Below are 13,632 nucleotides of genomic sequence, written 5' to 3' on the forward strand. Positions count from 1 at the left end.
GCAGAAGGTCCCTGGTTCAATCCCCAGCACCTCCAGGTAGGGCTGGAAAAACTCCTGCCTGAAACCCCGGAGAGCCGCTGCCACTCAGTGTCGACAACAGTGGGCTAGAGCGACCAAGGGTCTGACTCCATATTAGGCAGCTTCCTATGTTCCTAGCTTTTCCTTGAAAATAGCTTTAATTATTCCACATTGAAAATAAAACTGTGGGTACGATGCAGCCAAATGTGCATATATTAAGGGTGAAATCCTATGGCTGGGGCATGCTGGGAGTTGTAGGCCTTTTTTTCTGTCTAAACTTGCATAGGATTGCACCCTAAATATTCTCTGATGTCTATGGGAAATTTACTCATATTCCTAGCTCTCTCCCATTGAAAAGTGTTTAACATTGGTTGGATCATGCCCTATATCATTTAATGTTAAACTCACTGTAATAATAGATCACACGATTTTTTAAAAAATGCCCAGTTTGCACTCCTCTCCAGGTCACACTGGGGACAGGTGCCCCTGTAGTCATGGCTCAGTTGCACGACTTCTGTACAATGAGAGGAACTGGGCGACTTCTCCTTTGGCATATGAGAGAGGGGGGAGAGAGAGAGAGAGAGAGAGAGAGACTGCCCTCTTTCCCTGAACAGAAGTCAAGGCCATAAGCCACCACAGGCATCTCATTTTTAGCCACTTCAGAAATTAAATTCCTGTTATGGGTAAATGGCCAATGCAGGCACTGCTCTGAACCCCCTCAATCTTCTCAAGCTTAGCTGATGTGTCCTGGAATGCCCTCAGAGCTGTGCGCTACACATCCCCAAGGCCTCACGTCAGCCCCCAGCTCACCAGTGTCACGCTTTCACACAAGTGGAGGAACCCCGCCCCCTCCGCCTTCCTCCCGCTAATGCACTCGGAATGAGGGAGCGAATGCATTTCTATAGCAAGTGATTTAGCTGCAAATCCTCAATCAATAAAGAGAAATTTAAAAGGATTAAGCTTTTTTAGCCTCTGGTGCAAATGAGATCGTCCCCACAGGAGCTCTCTTTTCCAGAGTCCTTTGTATGACACACTACTGACCCCTCTCTGTAACTTGCTCTGAAATCCCTTCAAGGCCACTGCGCTGACAGTTTTCTTCTTAAGAATGGGTGGAGAATAATGCTGCTATAACCCAGAACCCCTGAATCTCTGTGCCTAAAGACCAGGCTTTGCGGGGAAATCACTCTCTGAATCATCTTTGCTCTCCCTCACCTGCATACACCTGTTACATAATAAGATCATGTATATTTCCTAACTTGGCTTGGGCAATAGAGGAGGTTTCCCAGATGGTCTGTGCTGATTTTATACCAGTTTTCAAACTGTGCTCTGTGGAATCCTGGCATTCCACAAAAGTTTATCTGGGGTTCCTCTATGAGGAGATCAATACTGGCAAAGCAAAAGACAATTTGTCTCCCATTCCAGGACTTCCTCTGCAATTCATTACTCTCAGGAGAGGCTTGGTGGGTGTTCCTAAGCACTTCTTGTTCACACTGGGTAACAGCAAGGCCCCGCATACCCCTCTGGTCAAGGTTCTACCATGAATTGAGCAGTGAGGGTCTTTTTCAATGCATGGGGTTTGTTTAGGCATTTGCAATATTTGTATATTGCTTTTCACCATAACGGTCCTCAAAGCAGTGGGTGATGATGGTTCAACAATAACAATAACAAGTCCATGACATAAGAACATAAGAAGAGCCATGCTGGATCAGACCAAAGGTCCATCTAGTCTAGCATTGTGTTCACACAGTGACCAACCAGCTGTTGACCAGCAAGCCACAAGCAGGACACGAGTGCAACAGCATCCTCCCACCCATGTTCCCTAGCAACTGGGGCACATGGGCATACCACCTCAGGTAGTGGAGGTAGCATATAGCCATCAAGCCTAGTAGCCATTGATAGACTTCTCCAGAAATTTGTCTAACCCCTTTTTAAAGCTATCCAAGTTGGTGGCAATCACTACATCCTGTAGTAGAGAATTCCATAGTTTAACTACGCACTGTGTGAAGAAGTACTTCCTTTTATCTGTCCTGAATCTCCTACCAGTCAGCTTCATGGGATGACCCCAAGTTCCAGTATTATGTGAAGGGGAGAAAAAAGTTCGTGATGGTTCAACAATAACAAGTCCCTATCCACATACTCCACACCATGTATAATTTTGTACACCTCTATCATGTTTCCCCTTACCTTCCTTTTTTACAAGCTAAACGATCCCAGCTGTTGTAACCTTCCCTCATAAAGGAGATGCTCCAGCCCCTTGATCATTTTAGTTGTCCTTTTCTGTACTTTTCCCAGCTCTACAATATCCTTTTTTAGGTGAGTTGAACAGAACTGTAAACAGTATTCCAAGTGTGGTCACACCATAGGGCCAGTATAATATTGGCAGTTTTATTCTCAATCCCTTTTCCAATTATGCCTAACATGGAATTTGCCTTTTTTACAGTGGCCTCACACTGGGTTGACATCTTTACTGAGCTGTCCACCACAACCCCAAGATCTCTTTCTTCGTCACCACTAGCTCAGATCCCATCAGGTTATACTTGAAGTTGGGATTTTTTGCCCCAACGTGCATCACTTTACACTTGCTTACATTGAACTGCATTTGCTATTTGGATGCCCATTCTCCCACTTTGGAGAGATCCTGTTGGAGCTCTTCACCATCCCTTTTTGTTTTAACCACCCTAAATAATTTAGTGTCATCGGTAGGGATGTACGAAAGTCACTTACCTTTTCGAAGGGTGACATTCGTGGTGGGGGGGAGGTGCTCCGTCCCTCCCCCCGAAATTCTGGCCGGGGGGGAGGCGCTCCGTCCCTCTCCCCCGAAATTCTGGCCGGCCGGCTCCACTCTGCAGGGATTCTGCGGAGCCGCCGGCCAGCTCCGCCAGCGGCCGGACATCCGGCCGCTGGCTAGCAGGGACGCAAATGGCGGCGGCCGTAGCCGCCGCCGTTTGCGTCCCTGCAGTCAGCTGTGATAGGCTACGTAAATGTTTACGTAGCCTATCACGGCTGATTTAAAAGAAAAAAACACGCGTGTACGCAAATGGCGGCGCCAATGGGCGCCGCCATTTGCGTTCCTTATTTTGGCATGTCTTAGTCTACCTAAACATTTACGTAGACTAAGACGGCGAAAATAAGGGGAACGCAAATAGCGTAGACGTCTTTTTGCCGTCTTAGTCCACGTAAATGTTTACGTAGACTAAGACGTGCCAAAATAAGGAATGCAAATGGTGGCGCCCATGGGCGCCGCCATTTGCGTACGCACGTTTTTTTTCTTTTAAATCAGCCGTGATAGGCTACGTAAACATTTACGTAGTCTATCACGGCTGACTGCAGGGACGCAAACAGCGGCGGCTAGGCTACGTAATAAATGTTTACGTAATAAATGTTTACGTAGCCTATCACGGTGTTTTTTTAAAATCTAGCCGTGATAGGCTACGTAAATCTTTACGTAGCCTATCACTTTTTTTGTTTTTTTGTTTTTTTAACTGGAAATGGCGGCAGCGGCAGCCGGTCGGAAGACCGGCCGCCACCGCCGCTGCCGCCGCACCGCTGCCAGACCGCTGCCGCACCGCCGCCGGAGCCGCCGCCGCCGCTGGAGCCACCGCCGCCACCAGGAAGATCCGCCCAAGGTAAGTCCCGTCCCGGGGGGGCGGGGGGGGGGCAGACCGTTCCGCCACTGATTTCGGGGGGCCGAATGCGCTGGCATTCAGCCTCCCCGAGATTCGTGGCAGAATTCTCTGACATCCCTAGTCATTGGCAAACTTGGTTTAGTGCTCACTCCTAATTCCAGAGGGGTGTCTCCATGAGTAATTTACTCCAAGCTGGCTGCATTTGGAGATCATTAGGGATACATGAAGTCATGGCTATCCAGCAGCCACCCCGGAGCTTATCACGGAAAAGAAAGATTTCCTGAGACCGCTTAATTCTTTTCCTTAAGTTGGGTTCCTCCACAGTATAGTTGTTGTGTGCCCCAGACCACACATTTACCTTGGATATGCTAGCCTTGCCCAAGGGTGTGCTTCTCACCGTGACCCTGGTCAAGGGGTGTTTCCTGTACCTGTGTTTCCCAACACAAACCAATTAGTGTCCACTCAGAAGTAACTCCCATGGTGAGCAATGAGGCTTGTCCCCTGAATGCACACATCAGAATTTACAGAGATTTTTAAAGTACTAATTCCCTAAGAGCTGTAAGGCTCTTTCTTGAAGCTGCAATTCTTCATGGTTTGGTTTACTGGCATTCGGAAGTAATTACTTCCACCGTCAGTCACCTGATCCTGCGCAGCATCAGGTTTGTTTGAGGCTTGTTTCCAAAATGCCCACTCCTGAAGTTACTGAGGTTCCCATGAATTGAAGGAATGCATTTAGGAGCCTTAACATCAAAGCTTCGAAGCTTCAATTGATCACAGCATGGCAGGGATAACACTGTGTTCGTTGTTGCAGCCCCTGCTAGTCAGATGACGTTCACTCTGACCCCACCCCATCCAGAAATATGTTCTGTGAAGCGAGTGTGATGTTGAGTGCGGCGCACTCACTTATGGAGCCCTACGCAGACCAAAGCGCACCAAAGCCGATCCCTTGAAACAATCCCGGTAATCCTCCATTCGCTTCTCCTTCCGTTGTCATGGAGAAACCCCCCAGAACATTTGTGAACAAGTTGAAAAGCATTGGTCCCAATACAGATCTCTGTGGACACCACTATTTACATCTCTCCATTGGGAGAATTTACCATTTATTTCTGCTTTCTGTTCTTTAACCAGTTACTGATCCACAAGAGGACCTCTCCTCTTATTCCATGACTGCTAAGTTTGCTCAGGAGTCTTTGGTGAAGGACTTTGTAAAAAGCCTTTTGGAAGTCCAAGTAGACAATGTCTACTAGATCACCTCTGTCTACATGTCTGTTGACATGCTCAAAGAACTCTAAAAGTTTCATGAGATAGGACTTACACTTGCAGAAGCCATTTGATTGTTTTTCAGCAGGGCTTGTCCTTCTATATGCTTACTAATTTTATCTTTAATAATGCTTTCAACCAATTTACCCAGAACAGACATTAAGCTGACTGGCCCGTAATTTCCTGGATCCCCCCTGGATCCCTTTTAAAAAAATGGTGTTCCATCTTCCAGTCCTCTGGTACAGAGGCTGATCTTAAGGAAATGTTGCATATTTTGGTTAGAAGATCAGCAATTTCATATTTAAGTTCTTTGAGAACTCTAGGATGGATACCATCTGGGCCCAGTGATTTATTTGCTTTCAATTTATCAATAAGGTTGAGAACTTCATCTTTTGTCACCACTGTTTGCCTCAGTTTCTCAGACACCCTTCCTGAAAACATCTGTTCAGGCACAGATATCTGTCCTATATCTTCTGCAATGAAGCTGATGAGAAGAGTTCATTCAGCTTCTCTGCAATCTCCTTGTCCTCCTTTAGCACCACTGTCATCCAACTAGGGATGTCAGAGAATTCTGCCACGGATCTTGGGGAGGCTGAATGCCAGCACATTCGGCCCCCCGAAATCGGTGGCGGAACGGTCTGCCTCCCCCCCCGGGATGAGACTTACCTGGGGCGGATCTTCCTGGCGGCAGCGGCTCCAGCAGCGGCTGCAGTGGTAGTTCGGCGGCGGCGGCTGCAGCGGCCGGTCTTCCAAGCGACTGCCGCCGCCGCCGCCATTTCCAGTTAAAAAAAAAAAACGTGATAGGCTACGTAAAGATTTATGTAGCCTATCATGGCTAAGTTTAAAAAAAAACGTGATAGGCTATGTAAATGTTTACGTAGCCTATCGCAGCTGACTTAAAAAACAACAACAGCGTGCGTACGCAAATGGCGGCGGCCATGGCCGCCGCCATTTGCATTCCTTATTTTGGCACGTCTTAGTCTACGTCAAGATTTACGTAGACTAAGACGGCGAAAATAAGGGGAACGCAAATAGCATAGCGTCCGCTACGCTATTTGCATTCCCCTTATTTTCACCGTCTTAGTCTATGAAAATCTTGACGTACACTAAGATGTGCCAAAATAAGGAACGCAAATGGCGGCGGCCGTGGCCGCCGCCATTTGCGTATGCGCGTTGTTGTTGTTGTTGTTTAAGTCAGCCGTGATAGGCTACGTAAACATTTATGTAGCCTATCACGGCTGACTGCAGGGACGCAAATGGCAGCGGCTACAGCCGCCGCCACTTGCGTCCCTGCTAGCCAGCGGCCAGATGTCCGGCTGCTGGCGGAGCCGGCCGGCGACTCTGCAGAATTCCTGCGGAGCACAGCCGGCTGGCCAGGATTCCGTGGGGGGAGGGACGGAGCGCCTCCCCCCCCATCAACATAATCCGCGAAAGGTAAGTGCCTTTTGTACATCCCTACATCCAACGGTCCAACTGCCTCCCTAGCTGGTTTCCTGCTTCTTATATATTTCAAGAATTCTTTATTGTTGGCCTTGATCTTGTTAGCGATATATCCTCTTCCAAATGCTTTTTTGCATCTCTTATTGTCTGCTTGTATCGCCTTTGTACAAGCTTGTGCTCCCTTTTGTTTCTCTCACCTGGGCAAGACTTCCATTTTCTGAAGAAAGACATCTTCTCTCTAATAGCTTCCTTGACGCTGCTTGTTAACCATGCCAGTGACCTCTTGGACTTGGTGCTTCCTTTCCTAGCCTGTGGTATACATTTTAGCCGAGCTTCTGTTATAGTGGTTTTGAGTAGCCTCCAAAAATTTTGAAGGGATTTAACCCTCCTGACTCCTCCTTTCAACTTCCTTTTCACCAGTTCTTTCATTTTAGAGAAGTTTCCTCTTTTGAAGTCAAATGTGACTGTGCTGGATTTCCTGGGCAACTTTCCACTTAAATATATATTAAATCTGATAACATTGTGGTCGTGGTTTCCAATTGGTTCAACAACATTTACATCTTGTACTAGGGCCGTGTTTCCATAACAACGGAAGGGTGAAGCAAACGAGGGAATATTGGATTTTTCATGGAATCGGCAGGGCTCCACGCAGGGCTCCGCTAAGGACTGCACCACACCATTATAAGTCGCTGACAGAAATGTATTTCCGGGTGGGATGGGGGGATTGGAAGTGACTGTCATCAGACTGGCAGGGGCTGCTCAACCAATAAGAGAGGCTCGCCCCTCCAGGCTCTACTCCCCTTAATGGCAATCTCAGGAACAAGTCTAATTGACCACAATGGGAGTTACTTCTGAGTAGACTTCCTGGACCTATACCCAATTCCACCCATGTTTTTTCCTTTCCCTCTAAATACCAGGCTTCAGCATTAGCAGGCACCCCTGAATAAATGCACTATTGTGCGATAGCACAAACATGTAATAGTGCACTTTCGGGAACAAGCCTCATTGACTACAGCAGAAGTTAGCAGGAACCCCTGAACTAATGTGCTATTGCGTGGTAGTGCAAATGCATGTTCGTACCATTGCACAATTGAGTGATAGAGTGATAGCGTGATAGCAAGATACTGACATAGGAAAGGAAAGGTTCCTCTTTTGCAAGCACCAAGTTATTACTGGCCCCTAGAGGGACGCCGTTTTTCCTCGGCGTTTTCCTGGCAGACTGTATAGCGGGGTGGTTTGCCATTGTCTTCCCCAGTCCTAACTACCTTTTCCCCAGCAACCTGGGTACTCATTTTACCGACCTCGGAAGGATGGAGGGCTGAGTCGACCTGAGCCGGCTATCTGAAAACCAGCTTCTGCTGGGATCAAACTCGGGTCGTGGGGAGAGTTTCGGTTGCATTACTGTCGCCTACCACTCTGTGCCACACGAGGCTCCTACTGACATAGAGGGTATGCGTATTGATGGAAGAACTGCACCACAGTGTTATAATGAGATAGCGCCTTAATGTGTAGTACGAAAACTGGACAATGATGCTTGCGGCATCGTTTCCCGGGACGAAAGGACACAAAGGAATATTAGCCGTGGATCCTCCCCATGTGTAGTTCTGGGGAAGCCACCTAAGATATACCTGATTTTCAGTCTGTAGTGGGAGTAGTTGCTTGCCCACGATAGCACACTTATATGCGCTAGTGATTTAGCTCTTACTTTCAACGTTTTTTTAAAAGTTGATCCCTCAGCATCCTGCTCCGAAATGGCAGTGAAAGTTCCGGAAAACAGGGAGGGAAAGGGTTGGGTCAGTGAGGTCACAAGCAGGAGAGTGACACACCCCCATGGGCAGGACTATTATACCAACGCACCCCAACAGAACTGTAACCGAGACAAAGTAAAGAGGAAAAGTTGGACTATAACCAGTCTCAGAAGAACTGTTCTTTCCGCAATAAACTCTGGGGCGGCTGCTGGATGGCCATGACATCGTGTATCCCTATTGACCTCCACACGCAGCTGGTTCAGAGTAAATCGCTCATGGAAACACGGCCTAGGCCCTGGGCAACACCACTTCGATTAAATCCAAGGTTGCCGCCCCTTTGGTCGGTTCCATGACGAACTGTTCTAGGGCACAGTCATTTAGGGCACTGAGAAATTTTACCTCTTTGTTGTTACTGGAATATGCATTTATCCAGTCAACGTGGGGGTAACTGAAGTCACCCATTATTGCAACACTTTCTTGTTTGGAGGCCTCCCTGACTGCATTTTCCATCTCAGGGTCACTCTGAGCATTCTGGTCTGGCAGACAATAGCATGTTCCTAGCACTAAATTAGTTTTGGGGCCCGATACTGTCACCCACAGTGCTTCTGTGGAAGAGTCTACGCCTTTTAGGTAGATTCTATGAGCAAGGATTCCTCAGCAGACAGATAGGCAGGAAGTCTGGAAACGAGTTATACAACCCTACAGCTGCAATCCTATTGCGCTTCCCTCTGAGTAGACATGTACAGGACTGCACTGAGTCAGAACAGTCCAGTGGGCGGGAGGACAGAAGATCTGTAGTGGACAAACCACCAAATCCAAATGGGATGGAAAAAGATGTGCTCTGGTCCCAGGAGGCCCTTTCCCCTGGCACTGCAAGAAGGCTTCTGTGAGGGAAGAGAAGAAGATCTGCAAAATCCGACGGCCACTGAAACCCCCTTGCAGGGACCCAGGATTGCACCCAGGCAAAGCAATCCAATGGGGGCACTGGAGAGAGAACCTATGGCGGACAAAATGCCAAATCCAAATCCCTGTCAGGTTTGTGCTGGCAGAGTGGGGGCGGGGAGAGGATGGTGCCTCCCCCTTTTGTCAGTGTTTCTTCATTTCTTTTTGATTTCCCCTCCCATCTGTGGCAATGGGAAGGAAAATAAGCATGCCAGCCCCAGGGATGGAGTGCTTTTACTGATGCAAGTTCAAATGAACAGCATACACCAATAGTTTGTAATTGGCCAAGACGTTGTTAACAGTATTACTGTAATGAGCATCATCCTTCAAATGTTGATGGCTGCATGTCTGAGATGTCAAAGACCTCCAGACCAGCCGTCAGATATTGTCGCATGTTAGTGAAGCACCGAGAGCCAGTGTGGAGTTGTGCTTAGAGTGCTAGGGCAGGCGTTTCCAACCTTGCAACTTCCAGATGTGTGGGACTGCAGCTCTCCTGGCCATCAGCCATGCTGCCTGGGGATGATGGGAGTTGAAGTCCAGCCCAGCTGGAGGGCACCAGGTTGGGGAAGGCTGTGTTAGACTGAGACCAGGGAAGTTAGCCACTGGGCCAGTCACTCTCTCTCAGCCTAAGCTACATCCCAGGGTCATTGTGAAGATAAAAGGGGGTGCGGGGACAGGCAGAAAAACCTGCATGCTGCTCTGAGCTCCTTGGAGGAAGGGTGGGGAGGAAAAGGCAATAATAAATACAAATGGCAGTCTGCCAAGTACCAACTGCTTCTGTGTGTCATGGTCACCTATAAGATGTCCAGCACTGACTGCTACTGCAAAAACTTTGGCTAGTGGATGCTGAATATTTTTTGGAAAATATTCACCATTGAAATCCGCAAAGAATGTAGCAGTGCTGGCGGGATTCATTTTAGCTCTAGCGGCCATCCTCTCAGTCAATACCCCATTTCACCACTTCACTTCAGTGGCTACATTTTAACCAAACCACAGGGCCCACATTGCATGCTGCTCCTTCATCCTGCTCGCCTGTTCATCAGCTTTTACAAGTGCATGTATGAAATCAGCTAATTAAGTAATTATATTGTGCCATCAGGGCACATGGTGCTTGCTTTACAGAGTACCTGCTCCAGGGAGCTTACAATCTAAAATTTGGCACAGAGGAAACAGCAGGAGGAGAGGGGAGAGGAGGCAAGGGTAAGCAAGGAAACAATACGCAGCTCTTTCAGTTTCATTTGCTCAGGCTTAGTTACAGGCTGAGACAGGGCTCGGGAACTAGGCAGGTTGTGCCAAAGGCTTCACAGAAAAGGTGGGTTTGGAGGAGGAATTTAAATGAAGAAAGAGAGGTGCAAGTGTTCAGGGAGGTGTTCTGGGAGGAAGTTCCCAGCATATGGGGCAGCAAGGGAGAAGAAGGGGCAGAGTCTTTTGAGGGAGAAGGAGACTTTTGGACGGTGGAGGGTGGTGGAGTGGAGGAGCAAGGACCACAGGCAGAGATGTATCGGGATATATGAATAGAAAGATGAGGGTGACCATGGTCATGGGAGGCTTTGAAGGTAAGAACTAGGAGCTTGTGCTGCATCTAAGAGCAGAAAGGGAGCCAGTGCAAGGATTTAAGGAGGAGGCATCATGTGATCAGAGCATGACAAGCTGCACCTCCTGAAATGCCCTCTTCTGAACCACTATTACTGGTGCACGGTCCCAGTCCTCTTTTGCATCTGGCCAGCCTAGCGACCAGAGAGGTGAGTGATTTTGGCAGTAGCATGATGGATACTCATGAGAAGACCAAGGTGAGACAACAGACAGCCAGTGAGAAGAAGACTTCAGTAGTCTAGGCAAGAAAGCACCAGGGTGTGGACCGCAGTCCTTGTCAAGAGGGGATTAACTGTGCGACTCTTAGAATCCTTTATAAGCCAGCATTCAAGCAGGTTTTATTGAAGCCCATTGTCAGGGTCCCATGACCACTTTGTCAGCCAAGGAAATGGTCTGGAGTCCCTTGTCCATCATATGGACCTGACACTGATGAGAATTATACAGAAGGACTAAAACAATCTTTAGATGGCTGTGAGTGATGGTCAAGGGTAAGATTTCAACCAGTAGCCTGATGGTGATGCACAGCACATTCCTAAATGTATTGGTTCAGACTGATTGCCTCGGCCACAGCCATTTCAATAAATCAGCCCACTCACAAACCACATAAAGGGGGCTTTTCATGCCTGTTGTTGAGTGCTAGAAAGCAACATTGATATGAGAATATCCAAAGAACAGAGCCATTTACAAGGTAGCTCAAGCATAAATGTATAAGGCATACCATGTTTAATCTCTTGTACGCCAAAACATTTGATTGGCCCCTTTGCAGGGTTCATTTGGATTTTCAAATATAAAAAATCAAGCATTTGTTTACTTATTTTGTTTCGTTACATTTCTAGTTCATCCCTTCCCAAATGCCCAAGACCGGTAAAAATGGTTCCCCAATTGCCTTGTTCCCAATGCAGCTCAAAGATACTGCAGCAATAACCCAAATTCAGCTAGAATTACTTTGGTTGTCACTTTAGCATTAGTAGTTAAATTGGGATCTGAAAGGCCCTGAATTTAGGGCTGCCACGATCATACCTTTACCTTTAACAATGCATATGTAGCAGGAGAACTTGCTGTGGTTGCCTGCACCTCATGCCCAGGCTTGAGGGAAGCACAAATACGTTTAGATGAGGATGGGTAACCAGATTCACTTCCAAGATGGAGCAATGACATCCTCATGATGAACCAGAGCCTCGTCTCAGCCCCCCCCCCCAATGCATGATGTGAGGGAGAGATGAAGAAGGCCGCAACAGGGCACGGGCAACTGCCAGTCAACTTACAGTGAGGACAGAACGTGACTTTAGAATCCAGGAGTGGCCACTTACACAACACCAAAGATAAGAACAAAGACACAGATTTGCATAAAATTTGCATGTGTTAACTTATAAGTGTAGATGCAATTTTTAAAATAATTACTATAATTTAAATATAAATACAATATATTTCACCATAGTGGAGTGGAATGTGACCAGATCAGTGGAGGCTGGTGGCTCCAATGTCAGTGGGGCAGTGAATCCATTCTGGGTTTCAGTCAGAACCAGCCAGAATTCTAAAGGAGCTATCCAAGGTGCTAACCCCCACACCCAAAATAGGTTCAGCATGTTGGATAGCTCCTTTGGAGTTCTGGCTGGTTCTGACTGAAACCCAGAATGGATCCACAGCCCCACCAAAATTGGAGCCACCAGCCTCCGCTGAACCAGTGTTCCTGCTTAGTCTGCTGACCAGGCACTGTTGATGGGCAACTTGAAGGCCTGGCCTGCTGTCTCTCTCTGAAGATTCTTTGTCTTTAAATTGGACTTGGACCAGGCAGCTTTTCAAAGAGAGGACACCTTCAAACAGATGACTGTCCTCTGTCAAGTAGAACACATGGTCAGCCTAGTTTAGGATCCAGGGGTGGATAATACCTGGAACCTGATGTCCAAGCTCCCTGTTTTCCCACTCTTTCAGAATTTGCCCCATCACCAAATTTTATAAGGCCAGCAACATTTCTTGCGCACAGAAGCTGCCACCATGTTTTCCCTAAAGTGAAGGTTCCTGGCTGGACAAAATACCTGAGGAATTTCAGGGGAAGCGAAAGGAGTTTTGACTAAGGCTGAACTGAAACTGCTCACTATTTGGGGGGGGGGACGACATTTGCAGAAGTGTCAGAGTGTCCCTGCCTTTTAAAAGCAATTCTTCAGCGATGCCTCTGAAAACGTTTCCCTGTTCATGTACATTGCCTCTTCCTCTCTCAATTGGCTTTGTTTGCTCTCAGTGAAATTATCACATCACTAAATCTGATAGACTACATTATGTTGCGATGTTGTCTCATTTACTAGCTGACCCCCAATTTGCTGGGATCAGCCATGTGAATAATCCAGGAGGGAGCCAGAAGCAGAGGCGGGGGTGGTGGGTGGATGGCACTGAAGCAGCAGCAGCAGAGGCAGAGACAACAATGGCATGGAACAGAATTGGGGTCAGAGGGAACACGAATATTCTCACAATTTTTCCCAAGGAATATTTCTACTCGAGTCAAAAAACTGAAAAAGGAAAATATATGGGGCATGTTAGGTTTGCCAAAACTAGTGGCATTTATCATGTGGTTTTTGCTAGTCCAGATCTCTCAAGGGTCAGAGACGAATCAACAGGAAAGTGCAATACCGTTCACTTGCCAGACAATGGATTGGTTCCTGACTAAGTAAGCTGCCCTTAGTTTCCACTGAAATTAATGGGACCTCACTAATGGGACTAACTTTTCACATAGATTTCAATGGGACATAAGTGCAGGTCACTTAAGCCCCGTCATGTGTGAAGCATGTGAAGGGCTTGTCATATGGTTACTGGGAAGCGGAGCCGTGATGCTGCCAGCCCACCCCCAGTGTCAGGCACACTCCTGGCCTGGCACACCCCTGGACAACTGCATGGACATCTGCACTAAAGAAGCCTATGTGTGAGCAGCTCTTCACACACAGGCTTTCACACAGGCAGCTGTGCACATGTAAGCTTCTTTGGTGCAAGCATCCATGCCTGGACATCTGGGG

The sequence above is a fragment of the Heloderma suspectum genome, chromosome 4 (genome assembly GCF_057233095.1).
Source record: "Heloderma suspectum isolate Gila_16-S chromosome 4, 16-S_ref, whole genome shotgun sequence".
Taxonomy (NCBI): Eukaryota; Metazoa; Chordata; class Lepidosauria; order Squamata; family Helodermatidae; genus Heloderma; species Heloderma suspectum.